Genomic DNA, 14,934 nt, shown 5'->3' on the forward strand with positions numbered 1-14,934 from the left:
TTTTTTAATGACATATTTTTTTTGAAATTGTTTTTAATGAGCATTAATTTTCCATGTTAGGTAATACCATCGACGGTTGATACGTATGTTCTTGTTGAAGGACCAAAGAAGTACATAGTAAATTTAAATACAAGGTGTGTAGTTGCGGGAGATTTCACCATTATGAAATATCATGTGATCATGTAATTGCAATTCTTAGATACAAGAAACTGCATGAAACATATTTCTATTCTGTCTTTTATAGCCTGAAGAATTTCAGAGGTGCATATGTCATCCCTGTTGAACCTATCCCCTACGAGAGTATGTGAGATATACCCAATTATATTTCAAAGCCTAAATTGATGGCACCCGATCCAAGTATATCAGTTAGAAAATTGCATGTTGAACGTTGGAAGGAGTTTGCTGATGTGAAATTCAAAAGGTCAAAGGTTACTTGTAGTAGATGGCTTCAAGTTGGACATAACAGGAAGACATGTTCAAATTATCCTGTTAAAAAATGATTTCATGATTTTTACTTTTTGTTACATAACATGTTTTGTTTTATGAATGAATTTGGTATAATTAATATTTTAGTAGTTGTGATTTCTTAATATTATCCATATAAATAATACTGAAACATATTTTTTGTCTGTTTTCAAATTTTATTCGTATACTAATATATAGTTAAACAAGAATTGTACATAATTCATACAAAAAACATATATATGGAACAACTTTTTAACATATAATTGTACAGTAAAACTCTTATTAAAATAGTTCATACATAGATCATACATAGTTCGTACAAAGTTCATACATATGGATCAAAAAATATATGATAGTTGTCATACTAAAACGTTAATAAATCAAAAATGTGATATCATGTTCATACTAGTAGTAATAAGACTTCATACATATTTCATCCAAACAGTAATTAGACTTCATACCTAATCAATAATGGAAGAAAGATTTATACAAAAAAGCCAACAAATTAGAAATGTAATGTCATGCCCATACAATTAGTAATCAGACTTCATAGAAAAAAGTCAACAAATTAAAAATGTAATGTCATGCCTATACAATTAGTAACAGACTTCATACAAAAAACCCAACAAATTAGAAATGTAATGTCATGCCCATACAATTAGTAATCAGATTTCATACACACATCAATTTATATATCAATTCCAACATCATTCAAACACTGGTAATGTGTATTAATATCATATGAATTCTGTGTGGATTGATGTATTAGTTTGTATGACTTGTGTATAAATGTTGTATGAATTGATATATACATTGATGTATTACTGTTGTATGATTTGTGTATGAAAATACCTTAGAATTTCATTTCATGCTTTGTGTATGAATTGATTTGGTTGTCTATTTATATGACAGTGTTTGGATTATATTTTAATTGATATATAAATTGTATGTATGAAGTCTGATTACTAATTGTATGGGCATGACTTATATTTCTATTTTGTTGGCTTTTTTGTATGAATCTTTCTTCAATTATTGATTATGTATGAAGTCTGATTACTGTCTGGATGAAATATGTATGAAGTCTGATTACTACTAGTATGAGCATAATATTACATTTTTGATTTATTATCGTTTTAATATGACAAGTATCATATATTTTTTGATCCATGTGTATGAACTTGTGCGAACTATCTATGATCTATGTATGAACTATTCTAACAAGAGTTTTATTGAACAATTATATGCTTAAAAAGTTGTTTCATATATATGTTTTTCGTATGAACTATGTATGATTCTTATTTAACTATATATTAGTATAGAAATAAAATTTGAAAACGGACACAAAATGTGTTTCAATATTATTTATAGTTGGAATAATGCTCAAGTACCCCCTCAACCTATGCTCGAAATCTCAGAGACACACTTATACTATACTAAGGTCTTATTACCCCCTGAACTTATTTTATTAATAATTTTTTACCCCTTTTTAGCTTACGTGGCACTATCTTGTGGGCCCAACGATGGTTGACTTTTTTTTGAACTAGTGCCACGTAGGCTAAAAAGGGGTAGAAAATTACATATAAAATAAGTTCAGGGGGGTAATAGAACCTTAGTATAGTATAAGTGTGTCTCTGGGATTTCGGGCATAGGTTGAGGGGGTACTTGGATATTTTCCCTTTATAGTTGGACAATATTAAGAAATCACAATTACTCAAATATTAATTATACCAATTTTATTCCATAAAACAAAACATGTTGTGTAACAAAAAGTAAAAATCATGAAATTATTTTTTAGCAGGATAATTTGAACATGTTTTCCTGTTATGTCCAACTTGAAGCCATCTACTACAAGTAACCTTTGACCTTTTGAATTTCACATCAGCAAACTCCTTTCAACGTTCAACATGTGATTTTCTAACTGATTTACTTGGATCGGATGCCATCAATTTAGGCTTTGAAATATAATTGGGTATATCCCACGTACTCTCGCAGGCGATAGATTCAACAGGGATGACATATGCATCTCTGAAATTCTTCAGGCTATAAAAGGTAGAACAGAACAATGATTCATGCAAGTATTCTGTATCTAACAACTGCAATTACATGAATGGTGAAATCTCCCACAACTACACACCTTGTATTTAAATTTACTATGTACTTCTTTGGTCCTTCAACAACAGCATACATATCAAACGTCGTGATATCACCTAACATGAAAAATCAATGCTCATTAAAAACAGTTCCAAAAAAAAAATATGCCATTAAAAATAAAATAAAAATCTTTAATATCGAAGTAATACACATTTCATATTATAAACGTCAAAATAAATAATACAAACATTGCTTTACAAATAGAAAACAGACAAACAAACTAGCGTTTCATATTTCATACCATATTAATATGCAATTCAGACAACTAACATCATGTTGACCAATTTTATACGATTTTTTCACCAACAATTTCATTAATATTACACATATCCACAAATAACAAAAAAAATTACCAAGCAAAAAAATAAATATCATACAATTTTATAATACTCTTAATACAATGAATTAACATAGATTACTAAAAACAAATCAGAAAACTATAACAAATACCAACATGACGAATCTCATCTGCCACCATGTTTAATTAATATTGATAAGTTATTGTCCATCAAAATAAATCCCAATTTTTTCACATGAAAAAAACTCAATAAAAAAAAAAGAGTAAAAATTCAGCAAACATGAGAGTGAAAAATGTGATAGAGAGAAAAAAAGTAAAAAAATCATGTTTTAATTTGATTTAAATTAGTTTGAGCATTTTAAGGAAACTGAATAATTTATGTGCTAATTTGTTAATTATCCATTATTAATTAAAATTAATTTAAATGCCACAATTGGTGCTACTTACCAATTAATACGTAAACGCGGTTTACCTTTTATTTTATTTAAAAATTATATAAAATTTAAATGTAAAAATAAAAATAAATATTTAAACTTATTAATTAGTATTTAAATAATTACTTATAGTTGGTTTTTAAAATATTTGGGGAAGATGAATTTTTATTTTTTTTAAATATAGCGTGTGACGGTTTTTAAAAAAAACTGGTTTTGGTTTAGATAGTGGTGGGTAGTTATTATAGAATGATAAAATCCCTATTATTTTGTAATTTTTCTTAAAAGGTAACTATATAATGTTTAATTTAATTAATAATAGTTAAAGAGTTTTGTTTAAAAAAGGTAACTTAAAAAAATAATTTAATCAAATAATTTGGTTTAAAAGAGGTAACTTAAAAAATTAATTTAATTAAATAGATTGATTTAAAAAAGGTTACTGAATAATAAATGTAATTATTTAAATAAATAAATTATTATTTAAATAATTAATGAGAATAATATATTTTTTCTTGATATGCTATAACTTGATAATAATATGTTATAAGTAGTTTATTATCAAAAAGTATGTTTATAACTTGATATTTATCATCTTAAATGTGTGTGGAGTGTTATTTTTATTTCAAAAAAATTATACGCTTTAACATGAAAGCAATTATAATTTTTGAACTTGCATAAGGAACTCCTTCAATTGATTAGTGAGAAATTTCATATCTACATAAAAATAGACAATATGCAAGCTTCGATAGTATTTTTAAGTTGTAAAATTTTAATATAAAATTTCAAAACACAAATTATTTGAACTGAGTACAAGAATTATCTTTTGTTTAATGAATATTCATACTATATGAGTATATGTTCAATATAACCAGAGACAATAACTTTGCACTAACATAAAAACAGAGTTTAAAACATGTACTCGAAAACAACAATTAATATCATAAATATAAATTAATGAGTGTAAAAGAATATACCAGGATATGTAAAAAAAAGAATGAAACAGAAAGGAAAAATCGAATTCACTGAATGCATAATGTTCCTTTAAGAAAACTATTCCCCTCCAATATTACATGTTTAAAGAATTATATCCTCTCAGGATGAAACAATTTTATTCACCAACTTATTGATACAAAAACAATGGTGTCAATAAAAGTCATTCAACAGGAGTAAAATACACAAAAATATTTAATTTTGTGAAAGTAGAAGAAGAACATAAGAATTGTTGTTCTTTTTAAAATGAGAGGAAGTCCATTTATTTATAACAAACAAAGGGTAGTGTGAGCAACTGTATATTATGCCTTACCAGAAATGTTATAACTATTTAGAAAAGTTGCAATCCTTCTCAAAGTTCACAATCTTTCATAAAAGTTACAACTTTTCATTAGATTAGAATTTTTCATTAAAGTCGCAACTTTTTATAAAAGTCACAATTTTTCATAAAAGTCGCAACTCTTCATTAAAGTCCCAACTTTTTATAAAAGTCACAACTTTTGCTAGAAGACGCAACTCTTTATCAAAGTCACAATTTTTCATAAAAGTCACATCTTTTCATGAAAGAGAAAGCTAATTCTGGAACTAAATAAATTTAAAAGGAAATTCTTGCTTGTGATGATGCCACGTAGGCGAGACTAGGGTTCTCTTTTATATAAATATATGATATGATATATAAAAGCTTTTTATGAATAAAACGTAATTTTACTATAATACACCTCCCTCCATCTCATATTGCGTGAAAGTATTCTTTAAATATAATTTTCTCTAAGTTTTTAAAAACATTTTTTAATCATTACTCCCACTGTCCCATTTTATATGTCCTGTAAATAGTTGGTTCATAATACTTGTTATTTCATAAAGTCAATGCATAAATTATCATATTCTTTCTTTTTTATGCTTGAAGTTGTTAGCCTTGAAAATATACATTTGACCAATTTAATAAAGTTAAGTAAATGATTCATGTTCATTGGTTAAATTAATTAATCAAAATAAATTAATTCATATTCATTAATTGAAAACTTAAATAAAAATAGAAGGACAAAGTTACATTATTTCTTAATGCAGTTGTGAAGTAAAAAAGGTGACATATAAAATCAGACGGAGGGAGTATTTATGTATTCTTGTAATACTTGCGTATAGTTTTGTGATGAATAAATTTCATCTTAAAAAATTATAATCAAAATGAAATATTTAGCTCTTACATCAAACTCCTGTATATAAAATGAGAGGAAGGGAGCGCAAAAAAGAGTGATAAGGAAAAATATTTTTTTTCTCATCTTATCCCGTATGATCAATAATGTTTTTACTTACCTTTCAATATTTATCCCGTGACATATTTGTGGTGCATGTAAAGCACTTCAACACATGAAATTTGTTTAACATGTTCATAAACAAAATACAACGCACAATTAAGAAAATACTGATAAAATTAAAATATGTGAATGTCTTTTCCAGATTATTAAAGTTGAAAGGTAATCTGTGTATTTTCACTTCTTATAGAAGAACACACGTAATATTCAACTTTTTAATTATCATTAAGTTAATAAGCTCAATAGGATTGGGAATATTCATAGTTTCATTCATGATGTGAGCAATACAAATATAAATACCATTACAAATTTTATTTAAGAAAAAACACACTCCGAAATACGTGAACAATAATAAAACTTTTTATTTGAGCTTATTCTATTTTAAATTCTGATATACGGAATGACAACACTCGATTTATCCAATTTCTAGATTTCTATTAAGTTTACTGAATGTATTTTCAGACCTCCTTTCCACTTTTTGTTCCAAACTTCATACAATCCAAAATAAATCTTATTAACATTGTTCCCCTTCCCTTTTGTTATCGTAATAGCTTTTGATATCATCTTTTTGTCATTAGCCTTAGTTGCCAAATTCACCTTTCTTTGAGTATTATCTCCCCATTTAGCCATAAGATATATTGGTGAGTCGTTCCAACCGAATGCATCAACCATCAATGACATTGTAAATTCAATGTTGTATAATGTTTTCTTCGCTATATTAATATCGTCGATGCAACCAGTTACCTCCAACCAATTTATCTGTATAAGTTCTGCACCATCTTTTCTGTAATTCAAATACATTTACCAACAACATATTAGTTGATATTAAAAAATATACCGTATGTTAAGCCAATTAAATTGATTTATATAAACTTATTAATTAGCACCCTTTAGTTCTTACTCATATTTGGGTAACTTCCAGAAGCGTTTATCATTTCCCCAAATAATATCAAGTGCTTTCGGATAAACTATATAACCCTACAAACAACAAAAATAACATAATTCATATTTTTTTTTAAAAAAAAAATAGAAACTCGAACATAACTTAATATACATTGAAAGAAATTTCTTGCACCTTTTGTGTTTTGCAGAATTTGTGATTGCCTTGATAGTGAAAAGCTTTTGAAGCCATTTGCTATATTAAGTTAAATTACTCAAAATTAGTAAGAATTAATGTGGAGATTTAAGTGATGCTTTATGATATGTTATAATAAATCAAATATATATAGAGATAGGAATTATTTTCATGCATGCATGGGAATCAACTACGTTGTATGAAAGAGGCATTTAGCTAAGCATACCACCGACTAAAGTAGAAATGTCGGATTTTAGTCGTACGAAACTTTATTTAAAGATCACATATTTGATGTTTGTCAAATAATTAGGTGCAAATTAAATAATTTTAGTACAAGTTGAATAGTGACGTTCAAATAAGATACATCGTGATTTTTATTTTTTTCTTTTAAAAAAATGTTACTATTAATACCTTATAGGGTTTACTAAATGTAAATCTGAATTAATCGAAGTAATTAGCTTAACAAAATCGGAGATGATTGGACTTTAAAAAGAAGTTAAAAGTATATATATACACTATAAATTATTGTCAAAATTGAACGCATAAAACTAGAACCGTCCTTTGTCAAATTGCTAAGAGATGGAATAACATTTACCCACTACAAACTGGTTTTGTGTTATATTCTCACACGTTTAGCATAGATATTATTCTTTCTGTTCATTTTTATTGATTCGTTAATTTTATATGTCGTTAAGAAATAATAATAATTGATATAAGTATTTTATTATAGTATTCCTATTAATTAGTGTATATTCTTGGATGAAATTTATTTAGAAAATAAGTCAGTAATATTGGTGATAAAAGGCGCCTTTTTTGTTGACAACCCCCTCGGGATTCACATATTCAGGTATTGTCTCTGTCATGGGCGGCCATTCGCTCTTTTAATCCCCTCTTATTGGCATGCAGCCTCAAGGAAGAATCGAACCCGTGACCTATGACTCCTTTACATCCCTCCCAAGGAGATCGCCTTTCACCTGTCACGACCCAAAAATTACGAGTCGTGATGGCACCTATGTTCCCAACCGATAGGTAAGCCAACCCAACAAGTATCACCAATTCAACTTAAACGTGAGAAAGATAAGTATCAAACTAATATCTAACATACTAAGTATTCAAATAAATGCGGAATATAAATAAAACTACCCCAAGATTTAGTGTCATAAGTACAAGAGCTTCTACAATATGATACAAATCCAAACTAATATAAAAATCTAAACATAAGAATTATCCTATCAGCATAACAAAATAACCTAATAAATAGAGGTAGACTGAAGGTGTGGGCCGCAGAATATCCCAAACAGCACACCACAACTCCAAGATAATTCAAACTCATATCCAATCTCGAAGAACGTTCCCAAATTGAAAGTCAATCACTCAATCTGCACCACAAAAAGTGCAGCAAGTGTAGTATGAGTACGAAACCACGTGTACCCAGTATGTCTCATTGACCGACAACGAAGAAGTAGTGACGGGAGTTATATAAGAAAATAAATTCTTAGATTATACAAGTATATATATATATATATTACACTTACTATTTAAGTTTCATCAATAAAGGAAATCAACATTAAGTATTTTCCAAACACCAAACGAAACATAAAATCATCAAGAATGAATGATGGGATGAAATGCAATGCAATATGATACCATGTAATGATATGTCTCAGAATACCCAGTACTCACTCAACCGTATATACATGATACTCCTCGAAAATACATCGAGAGTTCATGACCCATGGGGGACTCGCGAGGTCCATATACCGACACGGACGATCTCCACGTGTCTGTGCGGACGATCTCAATGCACTATCATAATATCAAATAATTTTCGCATGGACGGTCTCCACGTGCCCAAATTACAATCTTAACATCTCACCATCCCCAGCACGGACGATCTCCACGTGCCCAACTTATACTCAGTCTCATCTCTATGCATGTGCACAATATTGTTTCAATAGAGGGGATGATGATGCATCTCAATCAATCAATATGAATATAATACATAACCACCTCAATTATCTCAACTATACGGGTGAAATAAACACAATCACACAAGGAATTCAAGTCAATAATATATCAGCTAATGCCCATATGCTTTGGCATTCTCAAATTTCAACCCACATTCTATAATAGAAATTTTCCGTTTTATAACACCGGTACTCATACCAATGCCCGTCACACCATTGATACGAGACCATCATATTTTTCCCTTACCCCTTTGTCTATTGTTATTTTTAATCTTTAATTAGGAAAACGTCCTTCAACAAGTCTAACAAGTCTTAACATACCTTAGATGCCGAGCTTGTGCCACAAATCTTTTAAGATTTTTCCTTTCCTTTTCGCAAGGTTTCGGAACGTTCCCAATCTACCAATTTTGCAATATTCGTAAGTAAGCAATTTTTGTAGACATTCAAATTATTATATGTCTATCATAGACGCTAACACTCACTCATTTCTTTCAACAAACTCCAAATCTTGATATATATTGGCATGCCAAATTTTTCATACTTGCTAAATTTCAAGCCAAGAACTTAACTCTAACCTCTTCAAATAGACTAAAACTCAATGTTAGATCATATAAAATAACACCTAATAATTAATTACCAATTAAAAAAATCTATTATCATTGTATACATTATTATTATTAATGTTTTTGCAGAAACCCATTTGTAAACAAGTGCCAATTTTCTAGAATATTTATCAAATTCCAATCATTGGCAATCATTGACAATGATTGGCTCAATCTTATTCCTACCATTCTGAAACTAACAATATATATAATAAATTCTTTTGACAAAAATCACAGAAAACATTAACATGCAGCCGTTCAACTATTCGACTTCGATCGATTTATATATATATATATATATATATATATATATATTTTGAATACTAACCCAATTGCTAACAATGTAATATAATTTAGTAATCATCACCAACTTACCCATTATTTCTTATCACCCATTATCAATATAGCATAAAATAATAACATAATCCCAAGCCCTCCGACAATATATTACTATATATAGAATTGAAAAGAACGAATATCTCATATCTTTACCTGAACAATGGCTATGATTTTTCTCCCTCTCGCTGGTCGCCTGTGGTAAGGTTTCGCTTCCATTTTTTTTTCTAAACAAGAGTTTATTAACCGTGAAACCCCACTAACCTATTATCTATATTACTTATTTAATAAAAGTTTCATCAATTGGGTACTCATAGTTATCTAATAGTTTAAAAATACCCCTTTAAATTTTAAATGGAGTCAAACTAGTCCTAGTTTTCAAAACGACCTAGCGGGTCGTTACATCATCTACCACTAAAACAAACGTTCGTCCTCGAACGGTAAAATAATAGGATATCAATAGACGCTAAAAAAGTTAGAGATATCTGGTCTATATGTTTGAATTGTACTCCTTAGTAGCCTGATCATCCAGATGATACTTTTTCAATATCAAAAACATTACTATTACACTCAACAATAAAAAAAATAAATATAACTCAAGTTCAACTTTCCTTTCTTTTTTATTCTCATCACACCTTTTATGAGTGAAACCTTTAACAAAACATGTTCTCCAATCATGAACTATAAATCACGAACCTTTTTAATTTGTATAACTCTCACCTGTTTTTAAGCGATGAGAAACCTATCTTGAAGGACTTGACCTTATATAAGAATTTTCTCAATCGATCAGTGTCCCACAACCCAATCAGCTCAATACATCATATTTATCTTTTGGATATCAATATGTCCTACCATGCAATATCTCGAATGACGCTATCTCACTATTCAAATGATAATTGTTTTTCTATGTATACTCTACTAAAAATAAGAACTTGACCCAATCACCACTAAAGTTGCTCACACACGCCTGAAACATGTCCTCTAAGACCAAAATAGTTTATCAACAGACCATCAAATTGAAGGTGAAAGCTTGTAATAAAATCGAACCTAGTACCAACTCCATATGCATAGACATCCAGACATGAGATATCAATTATGTATCTCAAATAAATTTAAAATGGGCATCTCATACAGGTAACTATCTCCTGAATGTAAATCTAGACTAACTTATTCAAACTACAAGTAATCTGAACTAATATAAAATATATACACTTGGTCAATCGGTCCATTATAACCTATATAACGTCAAACTTGCACAAGATACGTGGCAACCCTGCCAAAAGTTTCATAACAATATATTTCCACTCCAACTCTAGTATAAAAGCATCATTTAATTCCTACTTTCATGCTTTTGGTGCTCATAATTTTCTTGATAACAATTCAAACACGAGATACAAATTCAATCCCTTCATACGATACTATCGATAATATTGCTTCAAAATAAAATATACTCCAATTGCCTCTAGATAAAAAAAATAAAAATTGAACTATCGAACTCTTTCATGATTAATCTAGTCAGCTCACATATTGGAAGAACATAATTAAGTCTATAATACTTAAAACTCATTCACCACCAAGAATTTCTTCCTTGACTTCTCCTTATAACACCTTATCGTAAGTCGTGCACAAATTTCCATCACCAACTATCGAACATGAATAAGCATCTCACCTCATGTAACAAAGGTAGACTACCCATACTCACTGTATTTCGCCCTAAGTAATCTACTAGCACATTTGTTTTGTCCATACGATAAAGATTAATCATTCCATAATCCTTGAGAAACTTCCATATCCATTGCATTACATTTAGATTTCTCTTATTAAAACTTATACTAAACACCTCGCAATACACACTATAAATAAATGCCTCTACAATTTTAATGCAAGCACCACCACCATCAAGTTTAAGCTATAACTAAGACAGTTCTTGTCTTGAACTTTCAACTATCTCGAAGCATAAGCTATTACTTACCTTTCTTCATTAATACCCAACCAAAAGATAAATATAAAGAAAGACCATCCAAACACAGCTGTTGTTCGGGCCTAAAAACAGTATCATACTAACCTCTGAATTCGATCTCCACCGTTCAAATCAACCATTAATATGTCACGAACACTCAATCCAAATTTCATCTCGATCCAACGGTTAATTAATCAGGAAATACAATCTGAAGTTTGTTGGTCGAAGGGAAAAATGCAGCAAAACAAACCTTTTTCTTCTCTCTTCTCTCCTCTCTCTTCTCTTGTCAAAAGCTCTCTAAAAAAAAATCTATTATGTCCTAAAGTCTTTCAAAAGAAATACTACTGAGTAGTTGAGTTATTCCCTCAAGACCATCCTCTATTTATAGAGTTGTGTTTTTTTTTTCTACAAGTCAAAACCAACTGGAAGTAGGATTACAATTCAAATCCTTTTCCTAATAGAATTGAAAACAAAATAAAGAGAATAAATCCAATTCATTTTCAAGTAGGATTAGACGATGAGCCCCTTGGTTGAAACATGGGAAATAGCCCAACATTGAGCTTTAGAAAACTCACCTCACACACATCAAACCATTGAAAAACCGATTATTTCTAGGTTAATCTAGTTAATGCAGGCGTAATGAATGCGAGCACCATTGATACTAACCAACTAGGCGTAAGAAAATCCAAATATCATAGCTAAAATAGGCCAGTCCCAATTTCAAACTGCCTCAATTCTCTTGGGATCCCTGTTAATAAATTTCTTGGTCACTTACATTTCAACCATGCCACCAAACTAATCGAAATCCACACTTAAAAAAAACATGAACAAAGCTTAATTTTCTTCAAAGTCTAGAGAATCATCCTCAAATAATGCTCGTGATCCTTCCTACTATGGGAGTATACCAATATATTCTAGATGAAAATAATAACAAAGGAATCTCAATATGATAGAAACACCCAATAAAAGTGTACTTGATCCAACAAAATTCCTTACTCAACAAGTCTTGCTATCGTTCTTTCAAATTTATCAAAGTATTCCAATAAGAAATAATAGAAATAGGCCAAGTGTTTAATTATAAGTCAATACTAATTTTTTTTATATCAATCTCACATGGAATGCCCTTAAAAAAATTCTTGCACCATTTAAATGATTTCTAAAAGAGACATAGCATCACTAGTATCACAACTTAAGACGAATAGGTGAAGCAACCCTTATTCCTCACAGTGAAACTTTAGAGACAATGATGCCTTTCTTAAATGGGTAATGATACTATCCTGCCACTTAAATTTTTAAATATTAGAATATTTGAAGTTAGTGTCTTACACTTATAGTCATAAATTTCATGACAATGAGAAATTCAATCCATAACCAAATGATGTTTAAATCTTCCTCATATAAAATAACTATGATTTTCCACGTGTCATATACTATTAAGTCAATATAAGATCGATGTAATCGATCTACCACTAAGAACCATCTACAGGTGTAGGAATATGTATAGGCATAAGAGAAAAGGTCACAAAGCATATCCAAATTCAAAATAAGGTACATACTTACGTAAAATAAAGTAGATCCACTTTCGAAATAAAATTATAGTCAACCGAGAGCATGTCGAACTATACTTTGGACAACCCAGGTTACTCAAATACAGTTATTTATTTGCGGAGGTAATATAAACAATCATCACTGTATTGTTCTATGATCTGTGTATTGATTCATAACTATTTTGTACCCATCTCTACAAGTGTTCTCATATAGCTTCATACAAGTATCCTTTCCAACATCCTCTGACAAAAGAATTTTTTTTCCCCTCTCAATTTCAACAATATTACTGATCCTTAATTCAATATATAAAAAGCTCCCCGCGATATGAATTTATCATTAATTATTCATTAAAATATTATTGCTAGTCGATATTAGTATAGCCTTTTATAATCTCTTGATGTATTTAACTTAACTCACCTTGTTGATTCTATCAAATGAAATATCAATATGGTCATCGTGCCATTCAACTTGAACTATTCAATTTATCTTCAATATACCTCCACTCTAAAGGATAAAAAGGGAAATATGTCATACAAATCTTATAACAAATCTTAGTCTCTCAACATCATGATAAGTGATCACATTTTATATCTCTACTCAACTTTTTCCCCTAGCCTTACCATAATGGCTAAACTCTTATTTGATCAATTGAATGTTCCTAATCTTATCATTATCTTCAAGGCATCAACATATACCATTTCATTACTAAATTATTCACATATCATAAACACATGTTATAAAATTGTCCCTAGTAAATTCAAATGAAGTTCAAGTATCCTTGTCTAAATCACACCTTGAGAAAGTTGTTCTTACTATTTCAACCCTCGTCAATTTCATTATTAAAATTCGAAATGCTCAATACTAAGTTATTTTTATAACCACACAACTTCCGTACTAAACTGCATAATATCATCCCCTACCACAAATGTCAAATTTGAAAATGTCTCCTCACCGTTGGTGAGAGAATGAAACAAGAATTTTGACCTTAAACCAAACCACACACGCACGATTAGGAATGAAAGAAGAAAGTTTCCTAAAGTCCTGTAGTCTCTCAAAGATAAGTAACGGACGTCTCCGCACCTATCCGTAAGACTCTACAGACTCAGCTCTTGTACTCGTGAGACCGATGAACCTAGGGCTCTGATACCAATTTGTCACGACCCAAAAATCACGAGTCGTGATGGCACCTATGTTCCCAACCGATAGGTAAGCCAACCCAACAAGTATCACCAATTCAACTTAAACGTGAGAAAGATAAGTATCAAACTAATATCTAGCATACTAAGTATTCAAATAAATGCGAAATATAAATAAAACTACCCCAAGATTTAGTGTCATAAGTACAAGAGCTTCTACAATATGATACAAATCCAAACTAATATAAAAATCTAAACATAAGAATTATCCTATCAGCATAACAAAATAACCTAATAAATAGAGGTAGACTGAAGGTGTGGGCTGCAGAATATCCCAAACAGCACACCACAACTCCAAGATAATTCAAACTCATATCCAATCTCGAAGAACGTTCCCAAATTGAAAGTCAATCACTCAATCTGCACCACAAAAAGTGCAGCAAGTGTAGTGTGAGTACGAAACCACGTGTACCCAGTATGTCTCATTGACCGACAACGAAGAAGTAGTGACGGGAGTTATATAAGAAAATAAATTCTTAGATTATACAAGTATGTATATATATATATATATATATATATATATATATATATATATATATTACACTTACTATTTAAGTTTCATCAATAAAGGAAATCAACATTAAGTATTTTCCAAACACCAA

The sequence above is a fragment of the Solanum lycopersicum genome, chromosome 2, assembly GCF_036512215.1.
Source record: "Solanum lycopersicum chromosome 2, SLM_r2.1".
Lineage (NCBI taxonomy): Eukaryota > Viridiplantae > Streptophyta > Magnoliopsida > Solanales > Solanaceae > Solanum > Solanum lycopersicum.